This window comes from Panicum virgatum, chromosome 7N (assembly GCF_016808335.1).
Source record: "Panicum virgatum strain AP13 chromosome 7N, P.virgatum_v5, whole genome shotgun sequence".
Taxonomy (NCBI): domain Eukaryota; kingdom Viridiplantae; phylum Streptophyta; class Magnoliopsida; order Poales; family Poaceae; genus Panicum; species Panicum virgatum.
The window spans coordinates 9,318,521-9,333,725 of record NC_053151.1 but is presented as its reverse complement, the minus strand read 5'-3'; positions in this window follow the sequence as shown (position 1 = coordinate 9,333,725).

The following is a 15,205-nucleotide window of genomic DNA, read 5'->3' as shown; positions in this document are numbered from 1 at the left end:
CAAACAAGACAAAAGTTATATTTCTCAAACCGTATTTCCAAATCAAAATCTGACTACACCACTATGTTTCTTACGATAAAATCTTCAAAATAAGATCTCACTTGAATATATTTAGATGATTCTTAGTGGAACATCTTTTGAACATGGACTCTTTTTGAAGCTGCAAGAATTGTTCCAACGTAATGAAAAAATATTCGGTCTCCTATTTTTTGCATGGGCCTACGGCGCACGATCTACTCGTGGAGCGTGTGGCTGGTTAAGCGGGGGTGCTAGGAGTCACATATATGACTAAAAGTCAAGATATCACATTAGTCATAATGGATTGCGCACGTGACCCAATAAAAAATCAAACAAGAAAAGTTATATTTCCCAAACTATATATCAGAATCAAAATCTAACTGCACCACTGAGTTTCTTATGGCGAAATCTTCAAAACAAGATCACACTTCAATATATTTGGATGAGTTTTTTTGTTAAAATAATTTTTTAACACGGAAATTTTATTGAAGCTAGAGAATTGTTCCAACATAATGAAAAAAATATTCTGCTTGAATAATTATTCCGATATAATAAAAAAATGGTGGAACCTTCTGGAACAATATTTCCAATGTAATAAAAAAATATTCTGCCTTCTAGAACAATTGTTCCAAATGAATGAATGAAGAAAATAGAAGAAGAAACCACTAATAATATTGCATCCCTTCATGGACCGTGAACATGCACGGTTTTGACTGGTGGTGTGCTGATTTGGATCAGCGGGGCGTGTGCGACGTGCGGGATCCCATCCGCGCGCGTGACCCTATTATTAGCTGGTTAACCTGCAGACGTGAAGAAAGGCCCTTGGCTTGTGCCCTTCCTCTCTCTCCATGTGCGCTGCCACGTATATTAAAAGTGTAGTCTGGATATGAAACTTTAAATTTTTAGTGCAGCATAGGTTTTCATTAGTAGTACAATGATTCTAATCCTAGAAAGTTATGAAAGTGATTGAATGTAGACTTATTTCAGAATGCTACTAAATTATAATACATGCATTAAATTGTCCATGACTAAGTTTAGCTATTGTTTGATTAATTGAATTAGTTGGCTATGTGATTTGTGATATGGATGATTGACATGGTCTTTAGAAATCAATAAGTAATATTAACATTTTGATTGATGTCATATGCATTTGTATCTATTATTTGTATATTTATTTTTATTGTTAGGTCCATATGGTAGGGCGCACAACACGCACCAAATGTTCTAGTTAACTAAATATAGCAAACTGATTGCCAAATATACCAAATCTGAACATGTAGTAACACGTGTAGTATGAGAACAGCGGAAGAAGTTTGATGGGCATTGGTGATTTTTTAACAGTTTTGCTGAGTGCCCTAGAAGACACTTGACAAAGCTTCATGTTTACCGAGTGTGTAAAAAATAGCAAACGACGAACCAAGCTTTGCTGAGTGCCTATAACGTGCACTCGGCAAAGCACTAACGGATGTCACGGCCGTGCGCTGGCCGTCGCACGCATGCGGCACATGCTCCTCTTTGCCGAGTGTTCATTGTTTGCCAAGAGTTTTTTGGGAAGCACTCGGCACACAATTTCTTTGCCGAGTGCCCGATAGAAAACACTCGGCAAAGCTTAGGGCACTTGGCAAATAGGTGGTTTCCAGTATTGAAGTGATCATCCATTCTTTCACTATTAGCACTATTCACTATTCTAGCACTAGGAATTTAACTGCAGGAACTTGTGTCTGGTCATTAATAATTCTTGTTACACATGATCTTTGATCAAAATTAATGGAAGTAAAAGAACTTGCAGGCATGGTGAAAAATCAGATTCTCCAATTGAAATCCGGCTCAACTCATATGAACGTGTAGCTATGATTTATATCCTTAGATCTGATCTAATGGCTCCCAGCTGGTTGGCTTTGTCAGCATACTGAGACTAGATCAATTAATTAAAACAGATCAACGAGTCATTACTCGCTACCACCAATTAGTTGGCACATGTTTGAGACTGTAATTATATGCACCTAATCTCCTGTCTCCAAATGCATATACTGAGTTATTGCACCTAATGACTGTTAGCAAATAATGCGAAAACAAGATCGAACACGAGACACGATTTTTACGTGGAAAACCCTTGCGGGAAAAAACCACGGGCGCCAACTGGCGATCTTCACTATAATGAGGAGAGTTACAATGCAGGGAATACAATGAGTCGTTAACTCTTCCCGTGCGGCTTACAAGATGGATATATAGGGTGGACTGAACTGACTGCAGTCAAACACGGAAACAAATCTGCTAATCACATAACCCGAATTGTGGGCCCTCTAGGCGTCCCCACAAGAGACACATTGTAATTCGGATCACATCTAACAATCTCCACTTTGAGACGAATTCTATCTTGTAGCGAATAAAGTATCATCAATGAACTCACTTCAATAATAAATAATCACCGGCGCAAAAGTCACTAGGACTTAAACTTTAACACCAACCAAGCTTGAGCATAACTCAAACTTAGCTACAGGAACAGGCTTAGTCATCATATCAGCAGGATTATCATGAGTACTTATCTTGCATATTTTAACATCACCATTAGCAACAATGCCTCGAATAAAGTGATATCTCACATCAATGTGCTTTGTTCTTTCATGAAACATCTGATATTTAGTAAGACAAATAGCACTTTGACTATCACAATGAATAGTAATGCAAGAAGAAACCCTGCAAAGTTCAGAGTATAAACCTCTCAACCAAATAGCTTCTTTACAAGCTTCAGAAATAGCCATATATTCAGCTTCAGTAGTGGACAAAGCAACAGTATCCTGCAAACTTGCTTTCCAACTAACAGTACAACCACCAATGGTGAAAACATAACCAGTGAGAGACCTCCTCTTATCCAGATCCCCAGCATAATCAGAATCAACATAACCAACAAGTCCATCTCTAGATTTCCCAAACTGCAAACAAGCACTAAAAGTACCTCGCAGATATCTGAAAATTCACTGAACTGCATTCTAATGTTGTTTACCAGGATTAGCCATGTATCTACTGACAACACTCAATGCATGAGATAAATTAGGACGAGAACAGACCATGGCATACATAAGAGAACCAACTGCACTTGAATATGGAACTCTAGACATGTACTCAATATCATCATCTGACACTGGACATAAAGCTGAAGATAATCTGAAATATGCAGCTAATGGAGTACTCATTGGTTTTGCATTATGCATATTAAAACGGCGAAGAACTTTTTCAATATAACCTCGCTGACTGAGGTATAACATACCAGATTTTCTATCTCTGATAATTTCCACACCAAGAATTTCTTAGCTGCACCCAAGTCCTTCATCTCAAATTCTTTATTCAATTGTGCCTTTAATTTAGCTATTTCTGATTTATCTTTTGCAGCAATCAATATATCATCAACATAAAGAAACAAATAAAGAGATTTCTTTAATCTACAAACAAGGTTTTCTTTTCCAAGAACAAGAAAACCTTCAGGTTGGTCCATATAAATGTCCTCTTCTAACTCCCCATGTAAGAAAGCAGTTTTAACATCTAATTGCTCAAGTTCATAATCATGCATAGCAACAATACTAAGTAATGTGCGAATAGAACTGTGCTTCATAACTGGAGAAAAGACATCATTAAAATCAATATATGAAATCTGACTATAGCTTTTAGCAACCAACCTTGCTTTATACCTTGCTGGCTCACTTGGAGACATAGCTTCCTTTTTTTTGAAAATCCATTTGCAATGGACAGGCTTTTTATCCTTGGGCAATTTAACTACATCCCACGTACCATTCTTTTTAAGTGACTCCATGTCATCTTGCATAGTGGTCAACCAATTGTTGCAATCAGCAGAAGTAATAGCCTCAGAATAATTGGAAGGTTCTGCAACACCTTCAACCTCTTCTGCAAAACTCAGAGCATAAGCAACATTGCATTCTTCTATCAATCTTTTAACTGGTTTAGGAGCCCTTTTGGCCCTATCAACTGCAATAGAATGTTGTGGAGGCTGCACAACTGGAGAAGAATGCTCGGTAACAGATGAATCAACAATAACTGGTGGATCATCAATAATAGGTGCATCTTGAACAGCAGCATTATCATTATCTGGTGTGCTATCAACATTAAGAAAATGCTCCACCTGCACGCTTGATTTCTCAACAGGAGCATCAGTAGATGGATTGTCAGGTAACATAACAGACTCATTAAAGATAACATTCCTGCTAATCACAACCTTCTGAGTTTGTAGATTCCACAATTTATAGCCTTTAACACCAGATTTATAATCAAGAAAGATGCACTTAACAGCTCTAGGCTCTAATTTACCATTATCAACATGAGCATAAGCAGTACAACCAAAAACTCTCAATTGCGAATAATCAGCTGGAGAACTAGACCATACCTCAATTGGAGTTTTCTTATCAATAGCAATACTGGGTGAACGATTAATAAGATAGCATGCAGTGGAAGCAGCTTCAACCCAAAAACGTCTATGCAGACCAGCATTAGACAACATGCAACGGGCCTTAGAGATGATAGTCCTGTTCATACGCTCAGCTACACCATTCTATTGGGGTGTGTAAGGAATAGTGTAGTGTCTAAAAATGACTTGAGATTTACAATATGCATTAAATTCTTTAGAACAGAATTCGATCCCATTATTAGTACGAAGCTTCTTAACCTTCTTTTCAGTTCGATTCTCAATCATAATCTTCCACTCTTTAAATGCTGAAAATGCTTCTGATTTATCTTTTAAAAAATAAGGCCATACCTTTCTAGAATAATCATCAATTATGGTCAACATATAATGAGCACCACCAAGAGAAGGCTTGCGAGATGGTCCCCATAAATCAGAATGCACATAATCAAGAATACCTTTACTTGTATGAGTAGAGGTATTAAATTTCACCCTCTTGTGTTTGCCAAACACACAATGCTCACAGAAATCCAGCTTGCTGATGCTATGCCCATCGAGAAGTCCTCTCTTGCTCAACACTGCCAAACCAAGTTCATTCATATGCCCAAGACGCATATGCCAAAGATTAGTGGCATCAGAATTGGATAATGAATTAAAAATTACAGCAGCATCACCTGTAATTGTAGTACCACGAAGATGGTACAGGTTGGCAGATTTCAAATCACCTTTCATAATAATGAGAGAGCCTTTTGACACCTTCAAAACCCCATCTCCACCGGAGTATTTGTACCCTTTGCCATCAAGAGTACTCAAAAAAATAAGATTCTTTCTCATATCTGGAATATGCCTCACATCTGTCAAAGTTCTGATAATACCATCATGCATCTTGATCTGAACAGAACCAATACCAATAATCTGACATGGACTGTCATCACCCATTTTAACAGAACCACCACTAACAGAATCATATGTGATGAACCAATCTCTATTAATACATATATGAAAAGATGCAGCGGAACCAAGAATCCATTCATTACCACTATTTGCACATCCAGCAAAAGCAACAAGAACCTCATTGCCATCAGAACTACCATCAGTAGCAACAGAAGCATTACCTTCTTCATTGGGTTTACCTTTCGATCTATATGTGCCAGCTCTCTTTTCTTTGTTCTTCAATTTAATACACTCAGATATGACATGATTGTTTTTCTTGCAATACCTGCAGAATTTGTCATCTTTGTCTCTTGACTTTGAATGGCCATGATAACCGTTCGAGCTCTTGCCTCTATAGGAATTATTTGATTTCTTTTGTGTCCTGCCACGAACAGACAAAGCTTCTCCATTGGAAGTTGAACCTTCAGAAGATACCATTTGTTTCATCTTTTTCTTAGCTTGTAAAGCCTCACAAACCTCATCAAGCGTTAGAGTATTATGACTTTATAATAATGTATCTCTGAAGTTTGTAAAAGAACTAGGCAGCGAGCACAAAAGAATAAGAGCCAAATCCTCATCATCATAATCTACCTCCATAGATTGTAGATTAGAAATAATCTCCTTAAAGACCGAAAGATGATTAAGCACAGAACTGCCCTCTTGGAGCTTGTGCGTATATAACTTCATCTTCATATGCATCTTTCTTGTCAAATCCTTAGACATGCAAATTGACTATAACTTGAGCCATAAAGCAGCTGCAATTTTCTCCTGCAAACAATCTTGCAAAATATCATTTGAGATATGAAGTTGAATTTGAGACCAGGCCTTACGCTCTTTTCTCTTGTCCTCATCGGTCCAAGACTTTGAATCTTTGTTACCGAATTTATCAAGAGCATCCTCCACTTCAGCCTGAATCAGCATAGCCCTCATCTTGACTTGCCATAGAGCGAACCTTGTGGTGCGATCCAAAGGTGGAAGATCATACTTCGTCGAAGCCATTAGAAGAAATAACCAGGAAAATAATCTACAGTAAATAATCTAGGTATGAAACTGTGTAACCCTAGAAATAACCTGCAGCCTGTGTACACAATCTGTGTATGTTCAGCAGAAATATGAAGAATCCTAGTAGCCTCCTGGTGTGCACATAGCAAAGATCCTCAATTTGAGGAAAACTGAAGGAACGGCCGCGGCTTACTCCCTCGATCCATGTGCTGCAGAAGCATATTCCTCTGTGCTCGACCACTCGAGCGCTGCCTGGGCGTAGGCTGATGGAACGCCGGGGTCGGTAATCCACGCGAGCGGATTGGCCGCACGAACAGCAGGCGACCAGCAATGGCGGCGCGCGACAAGGATCAGTCCACCGAAAATTGGAGCGGCGGCGACTCGACGGACAGATCCGCTCAGGATGGTAGTAGCGCACAGCAATGTGGATGAAACCCTAATTTTTTTCCAATTGATCTCGTGTATGGCTCTGGTACCACTTGTTAGCAAATAATGTGAAAACAAGATCGAACACGAGACATGATTTTTATGTGGAAAACCCTTGTGGAAAAAAACCACGGGCGCCAACTGGCGATCTTCACTATAATGAGGAGAGTTACAACGCAGGTTATACAATGAGTCGTTAACCCTTCCCGTGCAGCTTACAAGATGTATATATAGGGTGGACTGAACTGACTGCAGTCAAACACGGAAACAAATTCGCTAATCACATAACCCGAACTGTGGGCCCTCCAAGCGTCCCCACAAGACACACATTGTAATTCGGATCACATCTAACAATGACAATTTTGTTACACAATAAGACAACGAGGAGCTAACGTGAAAGATGCTAACTCGTATGTACACTCATCACATGCACTAGGCCATGTAAGTTGATCAATCACATGCTTAGCTTTCCATACTTACTTATGATGGTCAGTTTCCTTGCATGCATGGATCTCTTAGTTTGACGATGTACTATTTGATTTGGGGTCAGATCGCCGGCGAGTAGCAGGTGGACACCATGGCCAGAGTGTTGACAGCCAAAATTGGCACTTGCAGCGGCCGACCTGACGGACTTGTCTGGTCTATATAGTTCGAGTAGAATTAGTTTTTTGTAAGCAATCCTACTCATGAAGGGGTACGTCTTTCCCGGCCTATAAATACAAAGGCTAAGGCCGATTGAGGTTATTCCCAATTGAATCAATCAAAATATCGCATTACTTTTTGTCTCTCAAACCCTAGCCTTTTTCAAATCCTAATTGCTTTCTTCTCTCGTGCTACTCTGTAACTGGGTAGTTATAAAGGTGGTTTTTGGGTTTGCCAAGAAGCATGCTGTGAGACATGGACAGTTGAGATGGGATTTGCCCCTCTCTACCTGAGAGAGATATCTCTGGGTCCCTCGAGTGATTCAGATCAAGAAGTGCATGGCCATGCGAAGGTTAAGAGTTAACCAAGGATATGAATCACGGCATCGAGAAAGAGAGGTCAGCTTAGAGCAAGACCCAATATCGTGAGGCAAAAGGAACAACATGTATATGACATTGTGACGGCTAGTCTGATATGATCTTTGCGTGCATATAGGAGTTGACATGTCTTGCTAGAGGCTGTTGTCTACTATTGGGCCGTGTAAGAGTACTCGGACCATGTCTATTCACATGTGAGCCCATAGGGTCACACACTTAAGGGAAAGAAGCCTGATAAGGATGAGATCCAAGTTAGACTGGGCTTTGGTGCACTAATGGGTCTCGTCAGGCCCAAAAGGGGTGCCTAAGGTGTGGCCCTGAAAGAGCATCTAGGCCCCTAGTGGGTTTTGGTGTATTGATTGACAACACGATTAAAGAACTAACTTGTTTGCATGAGATTATGAGCTGGTATTTAATTTATGAAATAATATAGCTCATGTATTGCAAGCAAATGTAAATGTCCCATTGGCAATCATTATATGTGACAAGCTAGAATGAGAAAGAAAAATGGAAGAGCAAGATATTTATGATTGATATGAAAGTTTTAAATTGTTGAAGCTTGTTAGTTTATGTGGGACTTAAAGTGGCAAGCAAAGTTGTAAAAGAAAATTGAGAGCAAGGTATTCAAGGTTGATATAAGTGCTCCGATATCTATTGAAGGCTTGTTCAACTTGTGATGGGATTCATATGACAAGCAAAGGTTATGAGAATGAGACATGATATGTTGTTGCATAGTCTCAAATTGGAAAGACTTGTCATATGAGATGAATATTGTTGTCAAGGGAAGCAAGCAAGAGAAAAGTGAATGAGACATGAGTTGATGTGCATATGTTGTCTCAAATTGGAAAGCTTGCATATGAAATTAAATGGTGAATTTATATTGGCAAAGAAGATTTCATGCATGACACAAATCAATGTGAAGTTGAAAATGGATGGCTAGGATGAAGGTAGAGAGGACCGAGATGCGTGTTTCAAGAGGCTACGCAAGCGTCGGCTTGGGCGGAGCAAGGAAACCGATACGGGTCAAAATACCGGAGATCCTAGAGTCATGGAGAGCTCTATTTTGAAGAATGTCATTATTTGGAAAATGGAAGTGACTTGTGAATCAAAGGTGGATTTCATTCCTATATGAAGGAAGATTCAAAGTCACTAGCTCAAGCAAGCATGCTCACTGAAATTAAGGATGTTGACAACCTCAAGATATTGATTGAAAAAATTCGGCTTGATCAAGACATGAAACTCAAGTGTTGTGTATGTGTCATTTTATGTGAACTTGAGTATAGGATACCCTACTATAAAGGGGGATGCAATATCAGTGGTTTGACATTACCAAAAGTGCTCATAGCTATTTGTTGACGCTCCTTAGCGCCCCAATTTATGTACCGCAAGAGCACGGATCGTGGTAGCTTTTCCCTTAGAGTACCCCCCCAAAGTTTATCAATCCGTGGATCAACAAAGAACTACCTAAGGTTTTCCATCTAATCTAACGGATCTATCCTAACATGAAAAATGAATTGCACATATAGAGTAAACCTTTAATAGATATGAGTGTTGTGTAAAGGTTGATCTCATCCATGAACATAGGTGTAACCATAGCAAAACCAAAGACATAACTAGGCCTATCGTCATCTAGTTGTAGTTCAAGTTAACGAGCAAATACATCATGCATCTCAATCAATAGCATCCTTAAATCAAAACCTCCAATCCAACCCCTCTGGAACCCCCCTACTCAGGCCATGCCCTGTCATGACGCTCCCTTTGGACAAAAGCACCCCAAAGCACGCTAGACGTGTCGAACCCCCTTGGGTAGATCCGGTATGAACTCCTAGCCATCATAGCTACAAGAACACCCCATGCAATCTATCTCGAGAATAGATCTAGGAATAAGCGCACCCAAGGCAAGAACGAAATAAAAAAGGAGAGACATGATCGCTAATAGATTCGAAAGACATGATTATCATTACTCACATAATAGATGTGTTTGGATCATCACCGCCGTGTGCACACCATAGATGAATCCAACTAGCTCATGAACTCCGCCATGGAACAACCACACAGGGAGGCCATGGCGGCTAGGGGCGGCCTAAGCCATCTCCTAGACAACTTCGAAGACTTGCGGCGGCCGTCATCTCCCTCCGGTCTTGGCCCTAGGTTTTCGTCGAGTTCTGGGTGGATGGATGCCGCGAGTTGAATAAGGTGCGAGCTATTTATGAGCCAAGGAAGCCACCGGTCGAAGGGGAGGCCGAACCGCCTCGAAAACGGGCTAGGCCGGCCGGCTCATGGGCCTAGGCCGGCCGGCCTACCCTCTTTCAGGCCCGGCTCGGTCTCATCTTTCGCGTGTAGACTCCTCGCATCTTCTAGAGTTTATGTCCTTCACGATTGCACCCCTTTGGACGTCGTTATCTTGGAGATATCTTTGAGGAAAGGATAGGATAGGGAATCCTTCCTTAAATCTTCATTTGCTTTGCTTAATCCCGAAGTATCTTGATCTCATCTTCGTGGGCTTGGTCCTTTGGGCTCTCTTGGAGGATTTATGTGCATGAATGGGCTTCGAATCAACATGGGCTTTGGTCCTTCCTTTGGGCTTTGGCCTTCGTCTTTCTCCGTGTTAGCGCTCGATCACGGGCCTCGTCATTTCATGCTGCAAAATAGGCCAAAAACCTACAAAAACGAAGTTCCTCCAAAATATATGTGCAAATGTGAAAATGACCAATAATTAGGCCGGGGTTAGGACGGTTAGTGATTTTGATATTAAATTTATGCTATTATCAAGTATAAACAAGGGATAAAATGGGTACTTAAGGAGCGCCAACATTCCCCCCATGCTTAAACCTTGCTCGTCCTCGAGTAAGTCCAGGAGCTTTGCTTATAAAGAAATCAGCGTTGCCCCTCAATGTCCTCTCTGCACTTAGTCATACATAACAAAACATATTGCTTTCTCAAGTATTTAGCATTTAAGTTCATGTTGTGACCGGCTACTTTTTCATTATGGAAGATAGACTAGCAATTAAAGAACAAGCCACAATAATAAATAAATGCAATGCTCTCAAACTTAAGCGAACTACAAACCTTTACCTTGTTTCATCGTGAAGAGTTTTCAAAAGAATGCATATCAAACATAAGTGAGGTTCTCTTACAAAAGATCATGGAAACACTCATCTCATCAAGTCGCTCAAGCCTACATTAGATTGTCTTCAACCTATTCTACTCATATATAAAAGTGGAAGGCTTATGTGGAGCTTGGTAGGTAAAAACAATCCTAGCAAAACATTATACTTGAAATATTATCAAAGTAAGAGAGAGATCTAATGGAATTACTGAGACTAGTCAAAAAGGCCATTGGAAAATAATGTTGGAGAGGGAGAAAGGTGAAACACACACATTTAGATAGGTGGACATGTGCAAGTGGCAAATGGATGATCCCGAGGCACAAATGAAGTTCTCGTTATCGGATTGCACATGGTTGGAAGATTTGAGTATGGAATAATTCTCCAAAGTAACTTGGAAAATTAATGAAGCCAAAAAGAGCTAAGGAGCATTTTATTCTTCTCTTTTTTTCTTTCATTTTTCTTTTCTTTTCTGCTTTTTTCATTTTTCTATTTTTCTCTTTCTTTCTTTTTTTCTTTTTTTTGCTCCTTAGAACTTTTGATAACATAGAATACTTACCTAGCCATCTCCCCATGCTTGAACGAATGCTCGTCCTCGAGTATGAATAGTGGGAGAACCAACTAGGTAGGGTAAGTATCTCAAATTCACCTTCTTCTTCGTAGAACCTCTTGAATCTCCGGGGAGCCTTGTCTCCCAAAACTTTTCTTTATATGGTGCCCTTGATTCTTTTCATTCCGTCGAAATGATAATCCATACTCAAATTGGGTTGTGGTCAAGGAGGTAATCACAAAAAGATATTTTTGGTTTAGGGTGGATATCCAGCGAGATTTGCAAAATTCCCGAAGTAGAAACTCACAATGCATGGATAAATAGGCTAGCAAAAAGAAGGTTACACAAAAAAACGGAATGACCAGCTTCTTAGTCTCATACCAAATAAATCAATCTTAATCCAACTCATCAAAATATAAGTTTGCAATCTAAAGGTTTCATCATGAAAGAATATGTATGTATAGTCTTTGGTAGGTAGAACTTTGCAAGAGATTCACAAATATAGATAGCATAGGAATTAAGTTTTCAAATTAAACAACACAAGGTGTAAGGTCATCGGTAGACTTAAATCAAAGAACAACATAGAATATGTGGGTCTAGAATTTAGTCATTTAACCTCCACAAATAAAAGAGTCGGTATTTAATCATTTTAATTCCATTTAATTGAGAGCAAATGGTCAAGTCATATACAACATAGCGTAGGTAAAACAAAGTAGCAACTTTCATCATTTTTCCATAAGCAAAAGGCATTGCCAAAATGTATCATTGTGGTGAGCACAAATTATGGTGATCCTACACTTATTGAAAACAAAAACAAAACTAGGTTGTCCTCCTAGAAGCCATGTGATATGTTGAGAGATATATACAAAGGTTGCATCTATGGTTGAAGGCATATATGTACAAGCATTTAGAAAAAGAGAGAGTTGAGGAAGAATTACCATCCTTCTCGATGCTCGTAATGAAGTGTAGCGCGGCCTCCCCCATACTTAAGCATTGTGCTAAGCATAGAAGAAGAATCATGAGCATCTTGTGGCAACCGTGATTATCTTACTCCATGAGATCTTTCTTTCTTGTCCACAAAATCCTCCCCCATGCTTAGCATGATGCTAGGCGTGGAAGGAGAAGATGGACCATCTTATAATTCTTGAAGTTCTTCCCTCACGTGTATGAATATCATCTTCAATGTGTCTTCACCTTTATTGCCTCAATTTCCTTCAACTTCTTCTTGTACTAAGTCATGGTCCCAATCATAGCTTCACATCGTCGTCGCCTCCTTCAATTCCTTGTTGTCCCATTGCTGCCTCATCTTCATGAATTTTTCTTTCAATTTCCTTAACAGAACATGTACTGAAACATTGCTCCATTGCGAAGTGCACGAATTTTCCTTTCCAACGAGTTCTCATTCGCCCAAAATTGATTCCGAACAAGAGAGTTATGTCCATTTCATCCCAACGCTGCAATGTGTCCCGACGAATTTCAGAACGCGCAACGTCCAATGTTCTTGCCATATCTCCTTGTACGGGTCTTCAAATTCATTGATCTTGGATGCGTTGGAACGGGAATTTCATGGAGCTTCTGAATATCAACTTTTTCTTCCTTGTACATCTCTGTCCATGTGCAAAATTTGATGAAAACAGCGGGGCTTGCTCTCGAACTTTGGAGATGTTGACGAATTTGATTTCTTCTTTGATCATGAATTCATGGGAACGCTTTGTCATGCCTACAAAATAATCAAGTGCACACACTACCCCCGGGGTGACGGTCGGGAGTAGAGACAAATACCAACAAACCAACCATCCCTAGAATTTCAACTTGTGGGATAGCTAGCTTAGCGAAATCTGATGAGTGTACATATGTGCAAGTGTAAATGCAAATGAAAGGAAGATATATAAACAATGACAATGTTTGCACCAAGTTCTAAACACCATGTTCATTTCAAGGTTAAAAATTCTTCACGACGCAAGAAACGTAAAGCGCATTGCAAAGCTTATAAATCAACCTAAAGCAACATGAGAACAAAATGGATTGCTATCTTGGTCAAAAGAGCTTAAAGATGGAGGTCCGCAAACAAGTTTAAACACCACGTTTACACAAGATTGCAAAAAGTAAATGCTATCATGATAAGCATTACATGGATAGGAAAGCATACATCAATAAGATTAAGACCAAGCTAGCAAAATGAGGGCATGAACAATGGAATGGATGCAAAGTGCAAATGCAAAGTTAGCAAAAACAAGTGTTAGCAAGGTTGAAAGGACCTTTTGATGTTGTTCTACAACTAGCTTATTCAAAAACAATTGCTAAGAGTGACAAAAAGCCTCCGCGACACTTCATAAGAAGTGAGGCTTTTGTCAATGAAAAGGTTATTTATCGAAAAGGACCAAGCAACCGAGCTAACAAGGTTTTAGAAGTAGGTTTATGGGTTTCCTATATTTTTGGCTTAAAACAAAAATTTTGAAGAGAGAGTGTTGGGTATAGAAATTCTATCTAAGGTGGTTTTTTTTTTTAAAAAAACTAGACAGAAACGAAAGTTAGATTTTTTTAATGAAAAACATAACCTATGGTTTTAGGATTGCTCTATGAGTGGTTTTCCTAAGGGTTTTAGGATCTCAAAAGCGAGGCTAGTCAATGTTTTTTAGAAAAAGTTTTTTTTATGCAACATGCAATGCAATGTAAGGGTGAGACGAACAACATGTTATGCAATGCAACACGGGGTGGGTGAACAAAATGATATGACATGATGAGGTGGTCTAAAACAAAACAAAAAGTTAGCCTAAGTTAACTAGCCACAAGTTTAGAATCAAAGGGTGGTGCAATGCTTTATAAATCTCTCTAAAAAAGACACAAAGAAAAAGACTCAAAACACTAATAGGCACACAAAAAGGTCTACAAGTTTCCCAAGATCAAATAACAAAGTGCTCCCTCAATAACATTTAGAATGAACAACATGAAGTTGTGGTTTTTGTTAGAGCAATGGTACAATGTTACTTGATATTCCGATTAAAGAGTGCAATGTAGACGGTCATATTAATAAAATAAAAGATCGGGTTGACTCCCACAAAGTGCTTCATTTAAAGTCATAGAGCTCGACTTTCTTACCTTCAAATTGATGCGAAGACATGGTTCTTCATGCAAGAGGTGAAGATGTTCCATGCAGCTCTTATTTCACTTCCCATGTTGGACATGATCAATCACGCTTAATGGAAAACTTGCCCAATCATCTCTCACATCATCGTCACCTCCTTCTTTGTTGTCCTTCATCGCTACCTTTCTTTTCATGGATTTTCCTCTCTATCCAGATTGGGAGTTGCGCCAACCAATTGATCCAATGCAAGGTGCACGAAATCTTCTTTCCAACAAGTCTTCATTTGCCCAAAATGCATTCCAATTGAGGGAGTTATGCCCCTTTTTCCCGTCACTGCAATCTGCCCCGTGCTGATTTCAGCACATGCATCTCTGATGTTTGAGACATAGCTCCTCCCGTGGGTCTTCAATTGTATCGATCATTGATGCGTTGAACCGAGGACTTGATGGAGATCTTGAATATTCAACTTTCTTGCATTGTAAATCTCTAGACTTGTGCACAAAATTGATGAGGCTTAGCGACGTCCGTTCTTGAAACTTGAAGATGTTGATGATGGTTTTCAAAATTTTGGGCACGGTTTCCCTCCTCATCATTTGAGTTTTATGTCCTGCATGGTTAGTGAAATTCAGGGCTTCTCCCGACATGTGCTCTTTT